The sequence below is a fragment of the Ursus americanus genome, chromosome 18 (genome assembly GCF_024610735.1).
Source record: "Ursus americanus isolate L20-20 chromosome 18, mUrsAme1.1.p, whole genome shotgun sequence".
Classification (NCBI taxonomy): domain Eukaryota; kingdom Metazoa; phylum Chordata; class Mammalia; order Carnivora; family Ursidae; genus Ursus; species Ursus americanus.
Window position 1 is genome coordinate 31,938,682 of NC_142144.1, and position 24,872 is coordinate 31,963,553.

The 24,872-nt window shown below is 55.6% G+C and overlaps 1 protein-coding gene across 1 annotated transcript in view; it reads left to right on the forward strand.

Annotated features, from left to right (window-relative positions):
* The first annotated feature begins 1,174 nt into the window (after positions 1-1,174).
* CORO2A (coronin 2A) overlaps positions 1,175-24,872 on the forward strand; it is a 50,676-nt gene continuing 26,978 nt past the window's right edge. Inside the window, exon 1 of the mRNA XM_045780754.2 lies at positions 1,175-1,290. The gene's annotated coding sequence lies outside the window, so the exon portion shown is untranslated. The remainder of the gene's footprint in view (positions 1,291-24,872) is intronic.

Below are 24,872 nucleotides of genomic sequence, written 5' to 3' on the forward strand. Positions count from 1 at the left end.
GCTCGCATTCAGTCTGAGCAGTGTGGGGAGGGGAACTTTGCAGACCACACGCAGTGGGGAGGGGAGTGGGGAGGGGACTCCGGGCCGGAGAGTGGCCCAGTGAACAGTGAATGAGTTGCAGGCTTCGGCCCTGGCTATTCTTTCCAAGGAGATACTCAAGAGCCCCCACTTACTTAGCCACTCTAAGTCTCAATCTTCTTACCTGTAAAAGGGGGTAATAATAGCTACTAAACAAAAGGGTCACTCGGATTAAATGAAATAATACATGTAAAGTACATAGTATGCTCCGTTATTCACTCAAAATTGAGCTGGCTACTGTTCTAGGTGCACAACTGAACAAAACGAAGAGCTCTTCTCAAGAGGGGTGGTGTGGTGAAGTGGCTCTGAGCTCGGGCTTGATGACTTGCTGTGGGATCTACAAGCGAGGTGCTCACCTGTCTGTGCCTCAGCTCTCCCATTTGTAAAATAGGTAATAGAGTAACCGCACAGGCGTGTGCGACGGTCAAGTGAGGTAACGCGTTTAAGGTGCCTAGAACAGTGCCTGGCTCAGGAAGTGTGAGGTGGTAGTGTTATTAAAAGGAGGGGCCTCCCCTTCTCCTCCCCTTGCCTGGTGTGCTCAGGACCCAGAGCCCGGGAGCCTGGGCGGCAGCGCCCCCTCCTGGCTGCCGGGAGAACGGAGTCCTCCCGTTACTGAGCCGCCCTCCCTGCTCTTTTCCTCCCCGCCGGCTGGGAAGCCTCAAGAATTTCTCTACCAGCCGGGGTTTACCAAGCGCCACCCCCGCGGCGGGCTCTGCGCGCGCACTTTGCCGGGCCGGTAAATGAAGTCGTCTCATCTAATTCTCCAACAGCTCTCGGACGCAGAAACAGTTACTGTTTCCATTTCGCCACACTGGAAACGAGGGCTCAGGAGGTCGAGTTCCCTGCCCCGCGGCACGCAGCGAGGGAGCGGCGAGTCCGCGCGTCCCCAGCGTCCGCTTGGTGGACGGGCAGCCCGCCCCAATCACTGCGGCGTGTGCGCGCCGGTGTGCACGCCTGTTCTGTGCGCGTGCGCGCCTCGAGACCAGTCCCGGGGGCCAGGAGCGCGGTCGGGAGGGTGGGGAAGGAGGGGTGCCCCTGGACCCGGGGCGCGCGGGCGGGGCTCGTGCCCGGCCCCAGCCCCGCCCACCGGCCCCGCCCTCCCGGCTGCGCGGGGAGGAGGCGGCGGCGCCGCGCGCGGGCACTCGGCGGGCGGTGAGGAGCGCGGAGCCGGACGCCGCCACCGCCACCGCCACCTGAGCGGTCGTCATCAAGGTAGGGCGGCGCCGCGCCAGCGGCCGTGCCTTCCCGGTGCGCGCGAAGTGTGCGCGCTGCGCCTCCGGGCTGCAGCGCCCTAGGAGGGATGCGGGGCTCGGCGCGCCGCGGGGGACCCGGCGGGGCGCGGGGGGACGAGTCTTCCGGCACCCCCGCGTGACCTTACAAAGCACTGCTCCTCTCCAGGCCTCAGTTTCCCCATTGGGATAGCGGGCGCAATGGTGGCCCCTTCCGCTCCGCGTAGTTGGCAGAGGCCGCCGTGAGGTCCACGCTACCGACGGCTCTTGGCTGGGGTCTGCACTGCCTGCACCGCCCACCCCTCCTGCCCGCACTGAGGACCGCTCACGCTGGGTGTGGCGAGCCGGTCCCGACAGCTCCCCCCACCCCCTTGTGGCCTGGGTGCCCCCGTGAGACCCGTCTGGACGTTCCCCCTCCTGACTCGGGGACCTGCAGGGCCTCAGCTTCCAGGTACAGGAAACTGAAGGAGGCGACAGCGCGAGGTCCCCATCGAGCCCGCCTGGGCCAGCAGGGTGGGGCCGTCAGAGCCGGCCCGCCAAGTCTCCCTTGCTGGGGAAGCCCTGAGCTGGGGGTGATGGGACCATTAGTTGTAGACTTGCCTGGACCAGACCCATGAACCCACCAGGATTTAGAGAATGGTGTGGCACGTCCTCTTTCCCTTCCCTGCCCCACCAGGTATGATAGGGCTGGATAGGTTCGTGTGTGTGGACCTCAGAGGGGCGACAGTGCCAGGAGAGCTGTATCTGGGTGGGGTTGGGTCTGGGACAGAGCACATGTCTGAGGGACTGTGGCTCCAGGCTCTCAGGGTAAAGAAAAAAAAAAAAAAAACAACCTCTGGCATCTGGCCCGGTGGTTCCGTAAGATCCCCCCGGAAGGCCTTGCTGCCCCCATTACACATGATGGGGAGCTCACTAACTCTAAATAGCTGGAAGCTGCTGGTCCTCTGCTGGGCACAGACAATATCTCCCTCCTCTTCCTCCACCCTGGGGCAATCATCTGGTCCCTTAAGTCTGCTCACTTCCAGGCTGAACAGCCCCAGGCCCAGCACTGTTTCTCCTGCCAGAGCCAAAGGGAGCAAAGCGAAGAGGCAGGAGCTGAGGTGTCTGCCCCAGAGCAAGTAGTAGAGAGCCTGGGGCTGCATCAGAACCCGCCCGCATCAGGGCTGGAATGTGTGCTCTGGGCTTCCCGCACTTGTGGAGCGCCTTTGGCTTAGCAGCCGCCTTAGAGCTCTGGGGGGAGGGGTGGAGCCCTAGGAGCCCCTCTCCAGGCCCTTCCTGCCTCCAGTGCCTCTTCCTCATCTTCTGTTGCCTGTCCTGATGGAGGGAGTCGTTTCTGAGAACCAAGCCTGGGCCTTCTGGTCTCTCTTGTCCACTTCATGACCTGCCCCCACCCAAGAGCTTTCGTACTGCCTGGGCAGGTGGTGAGCTCTGTGTCATCAGAGGGATGCGAGCAGAGGCTGGATGAGCTCTTGCTGGGGGTGAACTACCTTTGACTGCAAGTCTGGGATTCTTGGTCTGACTGACAGTGACCATGACCATGCCCTCTGGTTATGGTGGAGCCTCCCAGAACCTGGAGCTAGACCACAAATGAGTATTATTACCCCCTCATAAAAGCAGACTAAGTATATGTGGTGTCACGCGAACATAGCTGCAACACACATGCGTAAGTGCTCCCTAAGTCTCTTGTCGTCTCCACATATGCGTAATCTGGGCTCTGTTTTCCTGCTCAGCATTGCAGCCTGATTTAGGGGCATGGCAGGTTCTGGCTATTACAAAGTCATCCTGTGCTAATAATTTGAAAATGTACTATGGAATTATGGCATGTCCAAGCTGAAAGGGATCTGAAGAAATCATCTCTTCAACCCCCTCATTGTCTAGATAGGCATCCCCTTGCCCCAGAGGGGACATGACTTGTCCAAGTTGACACAGCAAACTAGCAACCTACCCCAGGGATCCTGATTCCAAGACCAGAGTATTTGTTTTTTTGGAAAACACATACCATATAGTAAGTGGAAGTAGTCTGCGTTTATTCCTATAAAATTAGCAAAAATAAATACAAAAGGATAAACCTCTCTGCTGGCAAGGCTATGGGGATTCTCCAGCAGCATTTAATTTTGCAGGGCAATCTGGCAGCCTGTTACAAAAGTCCAGGAAAATGATTCTAACTGCCCTTTGCCCCTAGATTCTTATTTTGGGGACTGTACCCTAAGGAAGTAACTATAGAGAGAGGTGAATGCAGTGCTGTTATTTGTAACAAGTTTTCCTATAGCGAAGCTCTTGGTATTTTATCTGAGGTTTAATAAACATGATATTTGAAAAGTACAGCTTAAAAAATAGTAGCATTAAAGCTTCCATTGCTGGAATCCGGCCAACATAAAAGCAGCGTGGTCCAGAGGAAAGCCCACAAGACTAACATCAGTAGGCATGGATTCCAGGATGACCTCTTCATGTACCCCACTGTGTGACCTTGGGTCAGTCCTTCCCCCCCCTTTTTTCTTAAGATTTTATTTATTTATTCATTTGAGAGCACAACGAGCACGAGCGGGGTGAGGGGCAGAGGGAGAGTTTCGAGAAGCAGACTCCCCACTAAGCAAGGGAGCCCGATGCAGGGCCCAATCCCAGGACCCCAGGATCATGACCTGAGCCAAAGGCAGATGCCCAACCAACTGAGCCACCCAGGCATCCCCCCATTTCCTTTCTGACCTCACTTTCCCCATCTGTGAAATAGGGTAGATTCAGTGATTGCTGAATTTCTTTCAGCTCCAACAACCTGCCTTGGGGACCGAACAGATCTCTGTAACTGAAGCCTTTATTGGAACAGTGAACACGGTGATAACCAAAGAATGTTCTAGCCTCCCCCCCGCCCCCCCATCATTAAAAGAATCCTCTTAGAGGCAGGCAGCTAGCCTTTTTCCCCTGGGAAGGGGCTTCATTCAGCATTAGACTTTTGTTACTTCTAAATGGCCAGAACCTGGATTGTTATAGAGTGTAGTGTGGCTTTGTTTTTATTTTTCTTTGCCAGATATCAGGGGACAGAGATTTTTCAGGAAAACCAGAAAATAGTGCAGCAGGATCTTCTGCTTGTTATTTTAAGTCTATAGGCTGTGCCTTCCCTCCTTCAGACCAGGTTGGAGGTGCTTTGCAGTCACACCTGTATGCAGGGCCAGGAGTAGGTGACTTCACTTCTGTGAACAAACATTTATTGGGCACCTACTGTGTACTAGGCCTTGAGGTGCCTCCGAAAGTCCTGTAGGTTGCCATGAGAAATATCTTAGATTAAACTATGTGAAATGGCCAATATCTGACCGGGTTTGTTTTTTTTTTTTTTAAGATTTTATGTATTTATTTGACAGAGCACACAAGTAGGCAGAATGGCAGGCAGAGGGAGAGGGAGAAGCAGGCTCCCCACTGAGCAGAGACCCCCAACACGGGGCTCGATCCCAGGGCCCTGGGATCATGACCTGGGCTGAAGGCAGACGCTTAACCGACTAAGCCACCCAGGCGCCCTATTCTCCCCATTGTACAGATGAGGACACTGAGGCCCAGAGAGGTAGGGCAGTTTGCAGGGGTCATGCATTTGAAGCCCTGTCATCTAGCTCCAGTGTCCAGAGCCTTCATCACCATGCTACCTGGATGTCAGTTGGTGGGTTCCCGTGAGCCCCCGCCCCACTCACCCCGCGCGGCTTCGGTTCACAGAGAGGGAAGGTGAGGCTCTTGTGCAGCATCTCTCACCTCGTTGGGAGCGGATCTGTGCGGGCTCATTCTACTAAGAAGAAATAGGATGCTGAGAACTCGCGCAGGACTGATGCGGCAGCTGCTTTCAGTCTGGCCTTGAGCCCAGAGTTTGCAGGGGGCTGGCAAGTGGCGCGACCCCGCCCACAGGGGGCGCCCTCGGCCGCAGGGCTGGGCTGCCGGGGCAGGCCCGCGTGCCCTGAGCTCCAGAGTTGCAGCCCTCCTGTGGGCCCTGGGTGGGAGGTGGCCTGGAGATGGGTACGGAGAATTTGGGGCTCTGCCAGGCCTGAGGCCCCCTGGGAGTTGTCTCCTGCACTCTGACTGTGCATTTATTTCTGGCTCTGGTGCCCGCAAACTCCTGGGCCCGCCTGCTGCTAGGGATGCAGTCCTGGCCTCCAGTCCCAGCACGGCTACCAGGGGAGCCTTGGGCCAGGGTCTTCCCCACCCCCCCCCACCCCGCCCCACCTGCAAAATGGCATCATAATGGTGCCAGCTGCAGGATGAAGTGAGGCGTAGGTGGCAAGTGCTGGCACACGGAGGTGCTCAGTAGATGGGCAACTTCTGTTGCTGTCCCTAAGGCTGCCCCAGGGTGTTGGCTCAGGCTGGGGGATTGAGCCTGCCCCGGCCAGAGCGCCTCCACAGCACTGCCCTGCACACCTGGCTGAACCAGGTAGGGCCCAGCCAGCGCAAGAGGAGACAGAAATGAACCTGGGGCAGTGGCCTGCAGTCCAGGATTGCAGACAACAAAAGACGCAGTGGAACAGAGGAAGCCACGCCTCTGAGGAGGGAGACCTGACCTGGCCCATAACGTGCTCTGTAGGCAAGTCATGTCCCTTCTTCATGCCCCTTGTTCTCAGCCATAAAGAGGCAAGACTGTTTCCTGCCTTGATGATGTAAGGGTCTTCATCCGGGCACCCATCTACGGAGACTTCCCTTTGCTTGTGCATATGGATGGAGAGAAACCAGACCCATCCCTGCCTGCAAGGGCACGTGGCCGGAGGATGGGGGCGGGGGCTCCGGCTCTGATAGGGAAGCCCAGGGGCTGTGGCCCTCAAAGAGGGGCAGCTGACCTAGCCTAGGGTGGGCTGGAGGTGGGGAAGACTCCTGGAGGAGGTGATGTCCAGCTGGGTTGTTAGTGGGATGGGAGTTGGCCAGACATTGGAAGGGAGGAAAGCAAAGAAGGTCATTGGGTAAATGGCCCACCTCTCTGAGCCCCAGCCTCTTCCTCTGTAGAATGGCTCAAACGTAGATACCTGCTTTGCCTAATTTATAGGGTGGTTGTGAGGCTTAACATTGGATAAAGAGCGTGGAAGTGCCTTTGAACTATAAAATGTCAGGCACCTGTTCGTTGTTGTTTATTGTGATGTCTAGAGCCCCTGGGGGTTTGGGAAATACAGGGCCAGCATCCTTCTGGGTCTCAGAGAATATCCGGCAGACCTTTTAAAAGGCCTCCATCAAACCCAATGGACAGACAGCCTCTATTCACCTCCTACCCCTTGATTTAAGAGCTCAAGAGTATGTCTCTACCGGGGTGTGGCGCTGCTTAGAGGGAGCCCCAAGGACAGCCGTGACCCAGTCACAGCCCTGTCTGGTGAGGAGAGCAAGTGCCTGCAGAAAGCCATCCGGCCGTAAGCACGGGCCAGGCCTCAGCACCTGGGTGAGAGGGGCTAAGGGACGTGCCAAGGGAAGGGGTGGAAGACGGGAGTGCCGTGAGATCGCTGAGGAGAAACGGTTCTGGGTCGAGGAGGTCCACGAGGTCACGTTAAGTGGAAAAGTGAGGAAGAGAACAGTATGTGGGGTGGGTTTGACTGTGGGAGAAGAACGTATCTACACACTTGTGAATATGGGAAAATAGACACACACACATCAAGCTGGTTGATTATCACTGTCACTTTTGTCTTTTCTCTATTTTGAAATTTTTACATGCTATTTGACATTTATTTCTAGGACAAGTTGTCCGTATGTAATATATGTGACAGTATAACGTAGATAGTGTTAACAGTCTGACATCAGCAGGCTGAAGGGTTCAAGGAGGCACCCAGAGCACACGGCCTTAGGTGAGGCCTGGATGATAGCCCCCTGGCTGGCGTTCCAGGACAGTTGAGAGCAGAGGCCAGGGATGGATTGATGGAGGCGTCACTGAAGGAGAGGTCCCTGGGATAGGTTCTAGGACTCTTGTTGGGACAGAGACCGGGGTTGGAGGTGGCTGCAAGCACAGTCAGCATGGTGAGCAGACTGTCCAAGCCAGGGACCACAGGCTACATCAGCAGGAGCACAGGGTCAGATCCGGAAAGGTAAGGGTTCCCCTGGCGTTTGCCCCCCACCCCTCCGGAGTGGGACTGGGACAGCAGGGACAGGCCCAGAGGGCCCGCTGGCTAGGGCAGGGCCTGTGGCTTCAGGTTCCACCTCAGTATGCCAGACCCCGGCAGACCCTCTGCCCTCAACGATGTGCTTTCTTGGTCTTTGGTCCATGGGGCTCTCATATGCCTTCCCAGCTCTTCGCAATGGAGATAAAGAAACTAAGCTACTGTCACATTTTATTGACTACACAGTACCATCCGTTGTGAGATATACCATTATTTTATAATCCATTAAGAAAAAAAAATAGCAAACTATAAGTTGCATCCCAGTTTCAGAGATGTTAAATGTTAAAAAACTGTGTCTTAGAATCAATCAGATATATGACATGCAGTAGGCCCCACACTAGACTTAATGTAGCTATACTCATTTAACTCTCTATCAACCTCCTGGCCAGATATTCCTGTCCACGTTTTTACAGATCAGGAAACAGGGGCCCAGAGAGGTTAAGTGATTTTTGCAAAGTCACACAGCCAGCAAAAGATAAAGCTGGGATTTGAACCCATCCGTCACTTTTTCCTCCTCCACCCCACAAAGAAAAGGTTCCTGAGTGCTGGCCCTTAGGAAGAAGAAAGTGTTTACGCTGCAGCGTGAACATACGCCAGTTCAGAGTTCAGAAATGCCCCAGTGGACTGGTCATTAAACACCCAGGGCTGTGAGTCATGGGGGGAGCCTCGAGGGGAGCTGGAGAGATAATGGACAGGGAAGAGCTCTGAGAGCTTGTTGGCTGGGTCATTAGCTCATCCTCGTTACGATCATTACCAGGAGTAGGTTGACCTAGGGCCCACCCTGGAGAGAGACCACAGAGACCTGCCCCACACAGATTATCCTAGAGCCTCACCCCGAAAAGGCCCTTTCATTCATTTCCTACAAAGTTATTTTTCAATTTGTGAATTGAGAATGAGACCTTTATTCATGTATGGGTCACCGAGTGCCTGTGAAGCCCAGCTCGGTGCGAGGGATACAGAACAGAGCAGAGCAGACCGAGGTGCTGTCCCGGGGGGCTCACAGACCAGAGGAGACGGGCGGTAATCCTGAAGGCTCACAAAACCTGTCCCGGGTTACTGGACGCAAGAAACAGGCCTCACAGCCAGTGGATGTCGCACGGCCCAGATGCCGTCCCTGGAGCTGGCTTTTCGGAAAGGCTGGATCCGAGCATGGCGACAGGGTCGAGGCTGCACCGAATGGGTCATGTCGCCCCGGAGAGCAGTCCATGGTACCAGGCTCTCTCCTGGGGCCTGACAGGGGTGCTCCAACACCCCGTCCAACAGGGGAGCTGACAAAGGCCTGGTCACATCTGGCAGATGACAGGGGAGACTGCGGTCAGCACGGGGCGCTTGAATGAGTGACTTTGGAAACAGATGGAACATTTTCACGTGATGACAAAGTGCGGGGTGTGGCTGAGGGAAGGGGGTGACTGAGGACAAGGAAAGCAGGTCATCTGGAGATGATAGGGTCCTTGTACGGGGGAAGCTGAGGCTGGAGAGGATCTGGGACTCGTCCGAGGTCACACAGTGAGACAGTGGCTCTGCTGGTATGGTTTGCTGTGCTGTGGGTTCCAGACTTCAGAGGGTGGTTCCTTCCCTCTGTCTTCCTTGGGAGATGAGAACCTGATGCTGCTGGGTCTGCATACGGCCTGGGCTAGGGGTCAGGAAGCCTGGGGTTGGGGGGAGGGCTGTGGCCAGCCAGGGGGTGGACAGGAATGTGTGCGGGAAGACTCCAAAAGCGTGCAGGAAGACTCCAAAAGAGGGAGCAGCTAAGCTGAACCTCGTCGCAGCTGCATGTGCAGGGAGCTGGGAGGGACTTACTGGCAGAGGAACCAGTGCCAGCCGGGGGCTGGTGGTGGGAAGCAAGCCGAGCCTCTCTGGGATGTGGCGACCATACCGTCCAGTTTGGCTCAGTCTAGGGAATAGTATCAGGTCCTGGGCAGTTGCCAAGGGCAGGGAGGTGGGAGCAGCCTGGCCTGGCAGGGGGGAGTGTTTCTTCATTGACACTGTTGAGAGTTGCAGGCATCTCATGATAATAAAAAGTCAGACTTTTAGTCGATCTTATTATTGTTTTTAAGTTGTCTGTAGAAAATGCACCCCCTTATTGTCTGCACCCAGGCCTACTGCCCTTGTCTGCCCGCTCTCTCTCCCCCACCGTGCCTCACCTCTTTTCTTGGTTTACTCCTGGGCCACACCTCGGTTTTGAGTGCCCAGCTGAGAAGCCGTGGAAGGTTCTGGAAGAAGGGATGCTTCTGTCTCACGGTCGCCCAAGTGGGACTCCGCTTAGGAGAAGTCAGGTAGGGAGATTAGAAAGACAGCCTGGAGGAGGTGAGAAGGTTGTGGGAGAGCAGGAGGATGAGAGCGGGGAGAATAGAGCTGTAGAGACAGGAGCAGGATTTCGGGCACGCCTCAGAAGGCCCGGAGCCCACTTCCACAGCTGTTCCCCACCGCACCAGGCCAAGGCCGGCTCATTGGAGGGACCACCAGGCTGCAGGGCCTCCAAGTCCTGCAGTGTCCGGAGCTGTGGTTGGCAGGACAGGCAGACTCCTCGGGCCCTAGGAGCAGCCCCAGATCTCACCCCGCTACACAAAACCTTCCAGAGTGTAAGGATAGCAATAACGCCCCTTGGGGGTAACTTCCCAGCCTGCAGACATCAGTGGGACCTCATGGGGATACAGACAACGGCCCATGAGCTAGGTCTGATTAGTCCCATTTTACAGATGAGGAACCAAAGCTTCCGAGTGAAGCGGAGTGACTCCTGGAACCGGGGCCTACTGATGGCTCCATGCCCCCCCCCCCCTGCATCCTGATAGCACTCGTAACTTGACTGGGACACACACCTCCATGCCACCCCCAGCCACCCTCAGAGCCAGCGAGTGACCTCACGCCGCAGGGGATACAGCTGCAGAGGGCTGAGAGCTGCAGGGGCCCAAGAACGGCCCAGTGAGGGGCTGGCCTGTGGCTGGGACACGGAAGCAGCCGGTTTTAGCATCAAGAACTAGAGATTTGCGTTCTCTCTGGGACCTGCCACTGACCAGCCAGGTGACCTTGGACCAGTTACATCCTTTCCCCAGTCCTTGCTTCCTCGCCTGGAAAGAGAGGGGGTTAGACTAGCTGATCTCTGCCATCCTCTGCAGCCTGAAAATCCTGATGGTCTCCGCAGCTTCTGTTCTGGTGGCCTCCCGAGTGAGGGATGCCAGACCCTCGGGGTGCAGGGAAGCATATTAGCTAAGAGAAAATCATTCAGCTTTGCTCACGTTTGGCAGGTGCAGACCCTCCGACACCACTCAGGCCGTCGGACAGCCTCGTGCCTCGTGTCTCCAGACGTCTCTGGAGAGAAGGGGAAAGCCCTCGGAGAAAGGATGGCAAGGACGCCCCTACTTTGTTTTCAGGAGTTTAGTACCGTTCATTTAACCTGGTTAATGAATCCAGGTTAATCCAGACTAATTAATCCAGATTGGATTTGTGGATTATATTAACTAGTTTGAACTAAACTAATCCTCACAAAATGGAGAAGTGGTTTTAGAAGATTACTGTCTGGGGGCGCCTGGGTGGCTCAGTTAGTTAAGCGTCTGCCTTCGGCTCAGGTCATGATCCTGGGGTCCTGGGATCGAGTCTCATGTTGGGCTCCCTGCTCAGCGGGGAGTCTGCTTGTCTCTCTCCTTCTGCCTGCTGCTCCACCTGCTTGTGCTCTGTCTCTGTCTTTCTGTCAAATAAATGAATAATACCTTAAAAAAAAAAAAAGACGATTCCTATCTGAACAGTGGGTTGGTAGTGGTTCTAATAATACGAGTACGAGCGGACAAGAAATTAACACTTGCGTTTCCGGGCATGATCACGTCGGCAGCCACAAGACAAGGAAAAAAAAACAAAACCATGACAAGCTAAGAAGTCAGCCCAAGACGTTTTTAAATTGTGAGGGACAGCATTTGAAATACAGCTTTAGAGTCACTCCGGTTAGTGGCGAATCTCGCCTCGTGTGTGTGTTGTACGGCTCCTGGTAATAGTTACTCGTATAAGATATAAAATATTGGTGGGCTGGGGCTCATTTTTTTTTCTCTTTGGAAAGAGTAAATGATTAAAAAAAAAAGCCCCCCTACTCTAACGTCCTGGTCTTTTTCTGTGCAGCTGCCACTTCTGACAAATCACCGCGTTTGTGATCGAACGTTGTTCAGTGGAGTATGATTTCTCCATTTTTCTACCTGTTCCCAGGGCAGTGACCCCATGGCTACCTCTGGGCCCACAGAGCCCAGCACAGGGGTCTGTCTCCAGCTGGAGACATGGAAAATGTAGGGTGAGTCGATGTGCTCCGATTTACCTTTCCCGTTATGGGGCTGCTGCCATGCTGACCTTTCTAGCAGCAAAGACTTAGGGTCTGTCTCCCCTCCTGACCCTAAGGAGCCCCGTCCTTCCCAGCCTAAACCACAGTCTGGAGAAATGCAGCCCACCTTTCAAAGGTCTGAGTCTCAGGAGGGTCCAGCTAGGGTGAATGATCACTCCCCACCCCGGGCTTACAATTAGAAGACTTCTTCCCCAGCCATGCTTGGAATTTGTCCCTCTGAGAACAGCAACACAGATAAGGAAAAAATACTTGGTACTGTATCCAGGCACAGGATCAAAGGAAACTTTGTTCCATGTCTTAGAGGACTCTCCCAGGGTGGGGTGCCAGAAATCCTGATCCCATTCCTGGTTCTGCCCTTCAGGGATGTCCCTGGACAAGCTGACTCAGTTTCGCTTTCTGTACCCCATGAGTTCTTGAGGTCTGGCCAGTGCTACTATTCTAAGAAGTGAATCTGGGATCTTTTGGGGGTACCTGCTCTATTGAGTGGTTCTCAGCCTCTATCTGGAGTATTTGTTTTTGTTTTTTTTTTTTAAGATTTTATTTATTTATTTGACAGAGATAGAGACAGCCAGCAAGAGAGGGAACACAAGCAGGGGGATTGGGAGAGGAAGAAGCAGGCTCATAGCGGAGGAGCCTGATGTGGGGCTCGATCCCATAACACTGGGATCACACCCTGAGCCGAAGGCAGACGCTTAACCGCTGTGCCACCCAGGCGCCCCACTATCTGGAGTATTTGAGTACGGTCTGGGTTCCAACCTGGGTGAGAGATGGGGACAACTTGGAACATTATAGGGAGAAGATGGGAAACTTGGTCACACAAGGAACTTCCCTACCTGAGTGGAGCCATTGCAGGGGCACGTGGCCAGGGGCCTCAGATCTCTGAAGGGTTGTCATGGGGCGAAGGCAGTGGATGCTGTTTGTGGGGCTCAAGGGACGGAGGCAGGGCAGGAGGGAAAGTGTGGATTTCCTCTCAGTAGAAGAAGGCAGTCTGACAGTTGAGTTGCTCTGTCCTTGGAAGGAGTGAGCTTCCCATCACTAGAATGGTACAAGCCAAAACCCTCGTGCTTTTCAGACAGAATGGTATGGAAAGGAGGACAGAGAGCTGGGCTGGTTGTCCACCTGGGTCCCTGATGCTGGGCAGTCCTGAAATATTCTGTTTTCTGCCCCAGATGTAATAAGATCGTTTGAAAGCTTGAGTTAGTGTGTCTGGCTAAGAATTAGATTAGATAAGAATTAGAGGTTTAAATCAGCACGAAAGGGGGTGGGGGAGGGGCACAAGGGCTTCTCTGCTGCCAGCCTGTTAAGGGAATTTGGGTGCCTCCCAGCACAGGTGATCCCCTCCACCCCCAAATCTTTGGATCTTTAAGTATTGTCACTCGGAGAAGAAAGAAAGGACATGGACACTTTGTGATTCTGGTTGAATCTGTAAGCCCTGTTCACTGTACGCATTTTTGCTAAACGTTCGTTTCAACCCATTAATACAGTTAAATACCATAGGGCAGTGCCTAGCTCACGGTGAGTACTCCGTAGAATGCTATTATTACTTATTTTGAATTTATCTCGGATTTGCTGTGTGCCCGGCAGTGTTCTAAGTGCTTATCATACATGAACTCATTTACTGTTTTAGGATGACAAAATCTGAGGCCTGGAGAGGTTGACTAGCCTGCCCAAGGTGTCCCAGCAGGTGTGTGGTGAGACGGGTGTCTGTGCCCAGCAGGCAGGCCCCAACCATGTCTGTAACCATCTCTGCCTCCTCTCCATGTGGTCACATCACACAATAGGGAAACAAAGCACGTTTGCCTCCGTTCTCCCTTCAGAGCCTCCCTGAAGCCGCAGGACGGTGGCAAGCAGAGATGCACATTCCCATTGTACAGATGGGGCACTGGGGCCCAGAGAGGGACAACGACTTGAGCAGGGTCACACAGCCAGGGGGGGCAGAGCAGACTGGAGCTGGGCCCCTGGTCTCAGAACAGCTACGTACCTTACCCGGGCAGAGAGGGGCTCCCGGCCAGCCCAGTGGGAGTCTCTGTGAGCAGGCACTGCTCCCTCAGGGGCTCTTCTTCACCAGGAGCTGGGGGAGCCGGCTCCACGGAGGGACAGCAAGCCAGACGGAAGGGGATGGGGAGAGTCACGCCTCTGGCCAAGCCCAGACCCTGCAGGCCCTTCCTGAAAGCGCCTGGGAAAGTCGTGAGGACGCTCACCCTCCTGCCGAGGGAGGCACAGGCAGAGAAGGGCCGGACTCGCCAGGAGTGAGCAGGGGAGGGAGGACCTGCCTCCCCGGGGAGAGTAGAGCAGAGGCAGAAGAGGAGAGGCTAACGGCCTCCGGAGAGCCGGGCCCTGCTTCCTAGTTGCTGCTAGCTCGGCTCTTCCTTCTCTATTGGGGCATAATTTGCATAACATAAAATTTACCGCTGCAACCATTTTCAGTGCTGTGCCCTGGAGTAATTCACACTGTTCGTACAACCAGCACCACTGTGATTTTTAAATTTCGATCTCACAGTAGCCTATTCTATTCTTTAATGGTTTTGCTGACATGTATTAATGAAAAGTGTGCGTTCACTGCTGAAATGACTGAGCTTGACAAAAAGGACCGTGTGTCAGAGCTTCCCCCACGCCAGGCATTGCTTTAAGGCATTTAAAATGAGTATATTCATTGAATCCTTACCATTTCCCTGTAAGTTAAGTGCCGTCGTTGACCCCAGTTTACAGATGAGGAGACTGAGGCACAGAGAGGCTTAGTATCTTTCCCCGCACCCCTCGCTGGCTCTTGTCTGGGCCCCCCAGTCGCTGCCATTCGTTGAGGACTCACTGTGCGCCAGGCTGACCGCTCTGTTCAGCCTTGGCACCATTTCACAGCAGCCTGGCGAGAGGCAGGTGCCCACGTGGTTGCAAGATCTAGAGAAGGTGAGTCTGGGTTTGTATCTGGGTCTCTGACTCTGAAGCCCGTGTCTTGACCGCCTGACCTCGATGCCTGCTGTTCAGACAGCGAGGCTGGTATCCGAGCGCCCGCCTGATTCTTGAGTGCTGGCCTGAGCCCATGTTTATATATTGAGACTGTTCGAGAGCTGGAAAGGCAGGAATCACAGCTCCAAGGGGCCCGAGTTAGGAAGCGGTTGTGTGCCCACGGAGCCTTCGGAGGACAGGTTCCTGCTGCCGAGCAGCTGTGTAACCTCAGGAAAGTAACTGCATTGCTCTGAGCTGAGCGCAGCTTGCCGCGTCCATGACGTGGGGGTAATTCTCCCCACCCCAAGGTGGATGTGAGCAGTAAACTGAGCAGTGAGCAGGAAGGACTCTGCAAATCTTGGAGCTGGGTGGTAGGACAGTGGCTCTGAGTGGTCCCCGGATCAGCGGCATCCCTGTCACCTGGGAGCTTGTTAGAGATGCAGGTTCTCAGGCCCCACGATTGAATTGTTAAATCAGAAATTCTAGGATGGGCCCAGCAATCTGGGAGTTCATCAGCCTTCCAGGTGATTCTGGTTGGTGGAGACCCCCGGTTGGAAAGCTTCATGCAGAATGTAAATGAGATACTGTCAGCAGGCCCAGCAGGGAGTCTTGGGCCAGAAGGGCCTCCTCAGCCTGGGGCACGGACATCTTTCCAGTACTCTTCAGCCTCGGTTGGACCGCCTACCCTCCCTGACCCACGGGCCCAGTCTGAACAAATGATTCGGGGGAAGCTCAGGGAGGCTGGAAACGGGAAGACGGTGGCCTCGCTGTCCTTCTCTGGCCGCTGTTGCCGCTGCCACCTGAAGAATTGATTATGTCCATGTTCCAAGCAGGTGGGGGAGAAGCAGGAAGGGACTGCCCAGTGCCCTCCAGTGCGCTTGGCTGGGCTGCCCAGGCAGGAGCAGGAAACAGGCAGGCAGGCCCTCGGTCATATCTGGGGATGCTTAGCACAGGGAAATGTGTTGAGGGAAGAGAGGAAACTATTTTCTGATGTAAAACCCCAGCTGCTGAGATGTGGCCTAGGAGCCAGGCCTCCCGGCTCCACACTCTAGAATTGCCGGGACCTGTGGAGACAGGTCAGCCCTTGACTCCAGGTCAATAAATCCGAGGCTCTGCGCTCTCCCCTAATCAGGCACATTCTTTTCCTCCCGAGCCCAGAGAAGGAAGGCCTCGGAATCTTCCTCCTTCTCCTCTTCACCGTGCTCCACAGCTCCCCCCTCCAGGCAGCTGGAGCCCTCACTGCTCCCTGGCACGTGCCCAGACCCCAGCCAGACCCGACCCTTGTGGTCCGTTCCCTGTATGTGTCTTTTACTTCCTCCCCCGCTACACCACGCAGCCCTTCCCTCTTCACTCAGCCTTTCAGGCTGGCCTCATACAGACCTGCCCAGAGGCTCTCACCCACTCCCCGGATTTCCATCTTCCCGCTGCAGCCTGCTCAGTCCCGTTCCTCCCGAACTGAGCTCGCTGGTTCCATGTCGGCCTCTCCTATCAACCTGAGCCCCCGAGGGGCAGAAGTCCCTGCCAGGGTCATCCCAGCCTCTCCCCCACAGCGCCCAGCACAGGCCAGGCTCTGGGAGGGCCCCAGTAATGCAGATTGAAGTCACTCTGGGCCCCAGGCTCCCTGCAACAGGGTCGTGTGGGAGCTGACTTGTGGGCCAGAGGTGGGCTGGCAGGTGCCCATCCCAGAACTGGGGCTGGAGGGCTTCCACTCACTGTGGAACTCTGAGCGAGGCACTCCACTGTCCGTCTTCTCTGTCCAAAGACATTTTCAGAAGCTCTGATGGGAAATGAATGGTGAGGAGGAAATAGAGCCTCCAGATTACAGCCTCCTGAGGGTGGCCTTAGAAAGTCCCCAGTGACCCTTGTCTCTTGAAACTCTCAGATAAGGAGATTGTGGGGCAATAAAGCTGCATGAAGTTTTGGTCTGGGCCTGATTCAGGGGAATAAACAGGAGGAAGCTGGGTTCTGTGTCTCCAGAGAAGCAAGGCGAGAAGGGCACGAGCCCTCCGAGGCCTGGGACAGCCGATAGGTACACAGCTCTGTCGTCCTCACAGTCCCGGGTTTCGGTGCATGTGGGCTGCAGAGCGTTCAGTGGACCACCCTAACAGTTGGGCAAGGTAAGAGTATTACCTGCCTGAGTAAACAGAACCTGAGAGGGGATGAGATTTGCCCGAGGTCGTGGAGGAAACTGGTGTCAGAATCAGGACTCTCCCACCTGACCAGCGCACCTGCTGTGAACATGACAGGCCTGCCCACCCCCCCGTTCCTCAGAGAGGGGGTTCAGGAGAGGCTGGTGGCATGAGTGGAAGGTAGTCCAGGAGCCAGGTGGGTCCCCACCCCCGCCCCCCAGGTACCTGCTTGTGGAATCTGGTCTGCGTGTGGGCAAAGCAGAGGGGAGGACCATTCAGACTCGGCGGTCTGATGGGTGGATGGCAGGCTGATTGGACGGAGGGAGCAGCAGGAACGCGGGCCGCAGGACCGGGGGAGGGAAGAGGGCAACCACAGCTGAGCTCTTTCTTGGCACCAGACGTTTGCAAGGTATTTTACAGCCATGATCTTGTTCAGTCCTTGGCAAGCCTCTGTGAGGTAGAGAGCAGGGGACCCTCTTACAGACACAAACGCTGAGGCCCAGAGACAGGTGGAGGTCCGAGATTTGAACCTGATTCTCTTTCCCTGTCCCGGGCAGCCTCGCGGGATAGAGAGTGCTCAGGCCAGCGAGCCAGGGCGGCTCCCCGGTGGTGGTTCTGTTGGGTCCAGGAAGGTGGAGGGAGATGGGGAGCATCCCAGGAGTCCGGTTAAGCACTTCCGTGGGCTGATTTGCTTCCATGCGGAGAGAAGGGGGCATGAGCAAAGATGGGGTGCCTCGGAAAACACGGTGCTTTGAGGGGAGAGCAGATAAACCGTTTTGGCTAAAGGACGAGTTTGTGGAGATGAGATGCGGCCAGGGGGAGTGTGGGGCCCCACACCCCAAGTCCAGCAGAGGGCTTGCTCCTGAGGACAGAGGGGATCTGGGGTGGTGGGTTCTAAGGAAAATGATGGTGTCAGAGTGAGGTCAGGAAAGGAGCCTGGGCTGGGGTGGGGGAGAAAGGGAGTCGCCCAGAGAAAGGGCTGCCTGGGCTTTGCAAGGCTTGAGGGAGGGGCGGAGGACAGGCCTTGGGGCAGGGGAGGTCAGGCGATCACTGGAGGTGCCCTGCCCCTCTTCAGTGCTGGGGACCTGGCTCTGGGCAGTGTCAGATGTCAGGAGGAGGCTCTCGCTCGGGCCTAATCTCATCAGGAGGAGAGAGGCATTTTCTTGGCTCTGTCTCTAACTCAATCTGTATTTCCTGTGGGCCTGCCGGGAGGCATCTGTGCCAGACCAGAAGGACCAGAGACCGGGAAGAAGGAGACGGGGCAGAGGAGGGGACCCACGGCAGAGAACCTGGAGACAGGGCTGTTTTCACTTGCTGGCTGCAGGTGCTTCTGCCTGTGCTGCTGATACGGCGGGGGTGGGGGAGGCCTGGCGGAGGGTTGCCCAGAGGCAGTGTCCCCGATTTCCTGCGGGGGCTGTGCTGCTGCAGAAAACCAAAGGGCTTCCCCTGTCTTGCCAGCACCACTCCCACCCCCACCCCCACCAAGAGCCCCGGTCCCCTCCGCACAGGGCTGAGCTAGGCCCCCGCCGGAGAGACGCACACGCACACTCTTCGGGTTCCTCTTGACCACGTGGGATTATTAGATAGCTTTTCACGGGAGCTTGTCTGTTGTCTCCATCAACGTGGTCAGCACCAGGGGTCAGAACTCTGTGCCTAGCCGGCTGCTTTGTACTTTGTGGTTTGGGAGTTTTACTCAGATCTCCAAGACGTTGGGCCCTTGTATACGAAATCAAATCTTAGTGTCCTATAAACACGGCAGTCTTCACAGCAAACATTCGTTGAGTGCTAAGCGTGCACCTAGCATCACTCCATGTGCTGTGCGGATTATGTTATTTCATTGTCTGGGCAGTCCCGCGAGAATGCGGACCCAGCACTGAACAGCGTGGCTTCGAATGTCAGCTCAGCTGCCTACTAGCCGTGTGATTTTGGACCAGTTGCTTCACCTCTCTCGGCCCCCAGCTTTCTCATCTGTAAAAATGGGGGGATAATAGTAATTTGGGGATTGCTGCGAGGCTTGAGTTACTACGTGGAGCATACTTCGTACATAGTAAGCACTGCGTTGGCTGTTCGTTGTGACTTTGCCGAATTTTGCTGGTCAAGAAACAGACACCCGCCGAAGTCACGCAGGTGTCGGGGACATGCTCTGGAGTTACGCTGTTGGTTGTGTACCCAGAGCCACAATAGCCCAGCGGCTGCTGAGCGCTTGGAACGTGGCTGATGTGATGGGGAAGCTGCATTTTACGTTTTATTTCCTTTTACTTCATTTTGACTGTAATTTAGAAGCCACGAGGCCCCTGTGTCAGACAGAGCCGGTACGGGGGTCCCACACCCAGTGGTCTGGTGTCAGGGATGCTCATGGGCGTTCGAAGTCGCAGCCCGCAGCCCTGTGCTTTCATGGTCTAAGATCACGCCGTCCCCTGCCTTCCGTGAGCAGAGCAGGGACAGAACTGCCCATCCCCCGCCCCTGCACCCCAGTCCCAACACAGGGCAGCCCGGAAGAAGTACTAAGCCAGTAGCGGATGGAGCTTGCTGATTGAGTGAAGTCAGACTCACCTCCCTTTACAAACCTTGTGTTCTTCTGCTTTGAAGTGTTCTGTGCTCTGGTTCAGGATGTTGGGCTCTTTAGGAAGTCCATTCTAGAGCCTTCTCTTTCACAGAGCAAGTTGCCAGAGCCAAGGTTACAAGTGACTTAGAATGGTTGCATGTGAATCAGAGAACAGTTTTCTGGAGACCTCTGTGGTTGGTGGGGTGCCCAACTTGCCTCCGTTTGCCTGGGACTTTCCCAGGCATTTCCCATTTTCGCATTGGGAATACGCCCCCCCACTCCCCTCCCCACATCCCAGGCAAACCAGGACAGGCAGTCCCCCTACTTCTGTGGAGAGCAACAAGGCCTCTTCTTGCTCTTAAGGAAGGAAGAAGACTAAGCCAGTGGGGTGAGACCCCGAGGCCCCAGGTCCCTGCCTCCCCCCATGTCACTGCAGACCCTGTTGCTGGCCCGTGGAAGGCAAAAATAGATACCTTGTGTCAAGAAGTGACAAACCAGGGCCTGGCCTCAGACGAGCAGAAATGACTGTGGATAAAATTCTAAGGAGCCAGAAGTCACTAAGACCTGTGGTTTCTTCCCTCTGCCTGGTGAGAAAGGAAGCCTCCATGGGAATGGCTGGTTAAGCCGAGATGTGTGTCAGCAGCAGGGCGCCTTGACCTCACTGGGGCCTTGCTTCCTGAGCCAGATGTCCTACCCCCTTCTGGCGTGGATCAGAGGCCCTGAGAAGGATTCAGCACAGAAAGAGAAAGCTTTCCTGTCAAGTTTGGAGCCCAGGTCAGGATAAGGATAAGCCCTATGATGGGTAATAGTAGTTAGTCAAGGATTGGAGTCAAGGTGAGGGACCCGCCCATAATGAGGTGTTTGTTGTGTTAACTCTTGGTCTTTGTAGATCGCCTTCAAAAAGAGTGTTCTTTGGTCTTACCGTAGCCTTTTTTTCATTTTTTAAGCCTGGGAAACTGTGGTTCTAATTCCCCTCTATTAACTCCATTGACCTACGTGTGGTGATTTCGACCTTCGGAGGAGGGCAGCTCGCGTGGCCACGAGGTCAGGTTTTAAGAGGACAAATACAACTGCAAATATTAGATGAGGAACGGCAAACTTACAAAAGGACAATAGTAGCCAGCAGCACCAGACCCCTACCCACCCCTGAGTCTAGCACCAAATTGGGTAATGCCATGCTTTCCCTGAGGCCAGGAACAGGCAATTAATGAATAATCTATTATGCTGGTTTGTCCCACACCCAGCTTGGGTTTGGTTTCATTCACCCAGCAGCTAACCCTTGTCCCGCAATGATGCAGGGCTGGGCTGGGAAGGCAGGCCTTTGGGGGCAGGCGGGAAAAAGTGTGTGTGTGTGTGTGTGTGTGTCTCACACACACACACACACACAGACACACACACACACGTCAGAGAGGAGCACGTAGCAGGAAGAGGGGCCTCGGGGTCAAGCCTTGGCTTCTGCTTCCCACCTCCAATCGCTCCTATTAATGTGATCTTGGTCACGTCACTTCCCCGGCACCTCAGTTTTGCCCTCATCCAATGGGACAACAATCTCCACCCACCTGGCTGGGGAGCTGGAAGGGATGGGCCAGGCAGCAAGCCATTCTCCTGTCAGGGACTAAGAAATACACTCAATGGGATGTTAAATCCAGAGATGACTAAATCTTTTTAGGGAGAGCTGGGAATTTGCAGCCCACAAAGCCTAATCCCATGGCGTCAGGCCCACTAAACACACATGGGATCGCAGCAGCAGAAGCCGTGCCACCCCCCACTTTGTGCCCCAGCGGGCCGGCCTGCCACGCCTAAGGAGGCATGCTGTGACTTGGATGTGGGCCCAGCTGGATGGCACCAGGCAGGACAGGACTGGTGGCATGGGCTAAACCTGGCCCAGATCTCCGTTCTGGCCCAGCCCATGGGCGAGGGCCCTCGTGGTGCCGAGGGCCCCCTGTGGTCTGCATTTCCAGGCAAGTGCCTGCTTGTGGGGGAAATAAAACTCCTGTTCTCTGAATCGCTGAGTCTTGAAACTCCCGCATGCACGGATACACACGCACGCCCAGGTGCAACCGAACACCCAGAGAGACACGTGCATGCACACGCACAGGAGCACACACACCGGTGCGTGCGAAGAGTGCAGTGCTCACGCACACATTTGCACACAGCGCACTCACACTTGCAGACTTCCCCCACAGAGGTGTGCACACTCCCATACCCCGGGCGGAGGGAGAGCCGGCCTGCCTGGCTCGGCCCCACCCCCACTTCTGTAAGTTTCCTTCTGCGGCCACAGGTCTGGAAGAACTTTGGCAGGGGAGATAAGGCGCCGGGGTGGGGCAGGGTGGGGTAGAGTGGGGAGTGGAGTTGGGGGCCAGGGGACAGAAGGTCACTAACACAGAGTTTTAGTTTTCTGTCACTGTTCCACAGCCACTGGCTTCATCAGTGGAGGCCAAGAGCGCTCTTTCCAGAAGGTGTCCACCTAGTTTCCTGAGCCTCGTTGTACTCTTCTGTAAAGTGGGGGTGAGAATGGTCATGACACCTCCCCTTCGGGGCTGAGGTGAGAGCGAGCATGTGACAGGTAGGGGCGAGATTCCTCGTAACCTGGAGCTGGGCCGGAGGCAGGGCTGGTTCAGCCCCCAGCTGCAGCTCGCTAGCTGTGCCGCCTCGCTTCCCCGCCTCCACCTCACCTCTGTACTGGGGGGCGAGCTAGCACCTACCTGATAAGCGCACACAGGGAACGCACCGGGTATGGCACCTGGCACGTAGCAAGCACCCAAAAACTGTGACTTGTCATTGCCATGGAGGTGACTGAGCTGAGGGAGAGTCCTTGCCTGGGGCGCCTGGGGCCTCCTGACCCTGACCCTGGGCTGGGAGCCATCCCTCGGGTGTGGGGCGAGCCTCCGGCGGTGAAGGAAGAGCACTGGGAGTGGCGGGAGGGGCCGGGACAGGTGAGCCGCTCAGGTCATGGTATTTCTGCGGCCACGGCCGGCCCGCTTACCCCACAGCCCACAGCACTTGACACGAACACTGGCTTATTCCCTCTCCTCCGTTTTCCACTGACAGGTCCCCTCTTCTCTATCCCCTCTGCCCTACTCCAACCCAGGTAATCCACCAGGAACCCTGTTCCGTGCTGTCTTGCTCTTGGCAATCAAGGGAATCCACCCAAAAGTGAGCTCTGCTCCTCGATCCCCTGTTTTAATCCCTGCAGGAGCTCCCTCTTGCCCTCAGAGTTTAAGTACGTTCTTTTCCATGGCTCCTGAGGTGATCTGGGTCTTGCCTCCCTGCCCCCCTCTGCCCCGTGGGTTCCTGTGCCCCAGCCACGCCGAGCAGACAGCCATCACCAGTCTGCCATTTGTGGGGGCTGCATGGGCAGGGTGTTAGGATGGACAGACTGTCCTCCGTGACAAACAGCCCCACTTGCTCAGTGGCTCGCTCTGCCAGTTTATGTCTCTATCACACTATATGTCCAACATGTCTCTGTTTGGGGGACGTCCTCTGTTCCACAAGATCCCTTGGGGACCCAGGATGATGGAAGCTGCGTCATCTGGAACATGTGCCCTTCTCTCCGTTCGGCCCAGGAAGAGAGGGTCACAGGCAGGGCTTACATGCCCCGCTGCCCCCCACCCCATCCATTGTCTAGAACTAATCCCGTGGCTGCCCAGTGGCGAGGAGGCTGGAACGTGAGGGGAGCCCCACCACTGGCCACAGACAGGTTAGCCCCCCGCATTGCTGCTGCTGAAGGAGAGGCCGAGTGGAGGGGCCTGGCGCTGAGCCTGCTGACTTGCCCCATACCATACTACCCCCAACCCCGGCCCAAGGCAGCTCTTCAGCTGCCATCTAATGACCAAGACCCTGGGGACATCTTGGTCCTTGCTGTTCTTTTCTAAGAAGACCCCCCAGGACCTGTTTCCCTCAGGACCCAGTGCAGAGAAAAGACAGGCTGCTCCTTAGCAAGTGGTGGTGTGTATCTTACACACACTGCCTAAATCCCTTTCTGGTTCCGTTCCCCTTATCGAATTGGCCACTAGGAGGCTCAGACCCAAGTGTGAGGTGCATCTCCACTGTGTGGGGGACCTGACAGTGCACATTCAGTAGCTTAGCTCCCCCCGAATATCAGGTCATCTCTTTGTTCCTGCATTTTCCCTCTGTCCCCATTGCCTCGCCATGGCTTTTCCATTTGCTTCTATCTTGTATGTGCTCCCTTACTGTAAGGCTTCTTAGTAAGGCTTCTTACGTCCTTTCTGGGATCAGACGGACGTTAATTTGTCAGTCTGTCCCTGCGTTCTGGGCCACTTCCTGCAGCTCTGGCAAACACAGGTCGCAAATGGAGAGTTGAAATGTCCCAGGAGGCTGGTGGGCTTCCTGTAGAGGGTTTGGCTCCCGAGTCAGACCCCTGAGCACCATGACCTCTTGAGGTCAACAGTCTAATCTTGTGCCTTTGAACTGAGCACGGAGCAAATGCCTTCTTTGTGCTAACCCTGGGGGGCCCAGCCAAACAGGCCTGCCCTTGGGAATTTCCTAGGGCCTGGGGTTGGGCAGAGCTCCGCGCTGGGCACTCCTGCGGCAGAGCCCCAGGCCTTTCTCTGAAGAACCTGCAAGCAGCCGGGGAGATGTGCCCTGACATCAGACTTGGGAATCAGGGCCAGCAGGGTCAGGGGCCTGAGGGCAGGGAAGAGATGCAGCTGGTGGGGGTAGAAGAGAGGAGAGGACAAGAGCTCTGCTACTTGGGGTGGCAAGGAAGACTCTGGAGGAGGGGCCTGGGAGCTGGGGGAGGGAGGGTTTGGACTTGTGGGGATGGGTACAGGGATTACAGGGCTGGGAAGAGCAGGCCAAGCAGAGGGGAGGGCAAGGGACTGGAAATGCAAGAGCCAGTACAAGGCAAGCTGGGAGGTTCTTTATCTGGAAAGTACATTTTAGAAGATGAGCAAGAAAAGGTGAATCTTGGAATACGGAGGGGGGTGCCCCACCGGAAGGCCTCGAATGCCAGGCTGGGTTCGGCCTTGCTCCTGCAGGATGGCAGTGAATTGAGAGTGCCCAAGGGTGACCTCAGGTTGGGGGTGAAGGTTTGAGGAATACAGCCAGGTCTGGTGTCTGAAAGGCTCTCTTTGGCCTAGATGAGGAGTGTGGACAGGCAAACTCGGTGGGGTCCGAGCCTGGGGTCAGCGTTTTGACCCCGGCAGCGGCAGGGCTGAGAGGCCACGTGGTGTCACGTGTTTGGCCACTCATGAGGCCGAGACCTTCTTCTGCCGTCCCAGACCTAGCCGTGCTCACCCCTCCAGCTTGTGCTCTTTTCACTCCCATCATCCCATTTCCATGTTTATGTGTGTGTGTGCATATGTATTTTTTCTTTTTCACATTTCCGTGCTAATCTTAGCCACGTGTAATTCCCCAAACATTCCACGTTTGCTTCTCTCTCAGGGCCTTTGCTCAGGCTGTTACATCTGCCTGGGATATCTCAGCCCCCTTCACCTTTGTCCCACCAACATGGCCAACTTCTACTCATCATCCTTCAAATCACAGCTGGCATGTCACTTCCTCTGG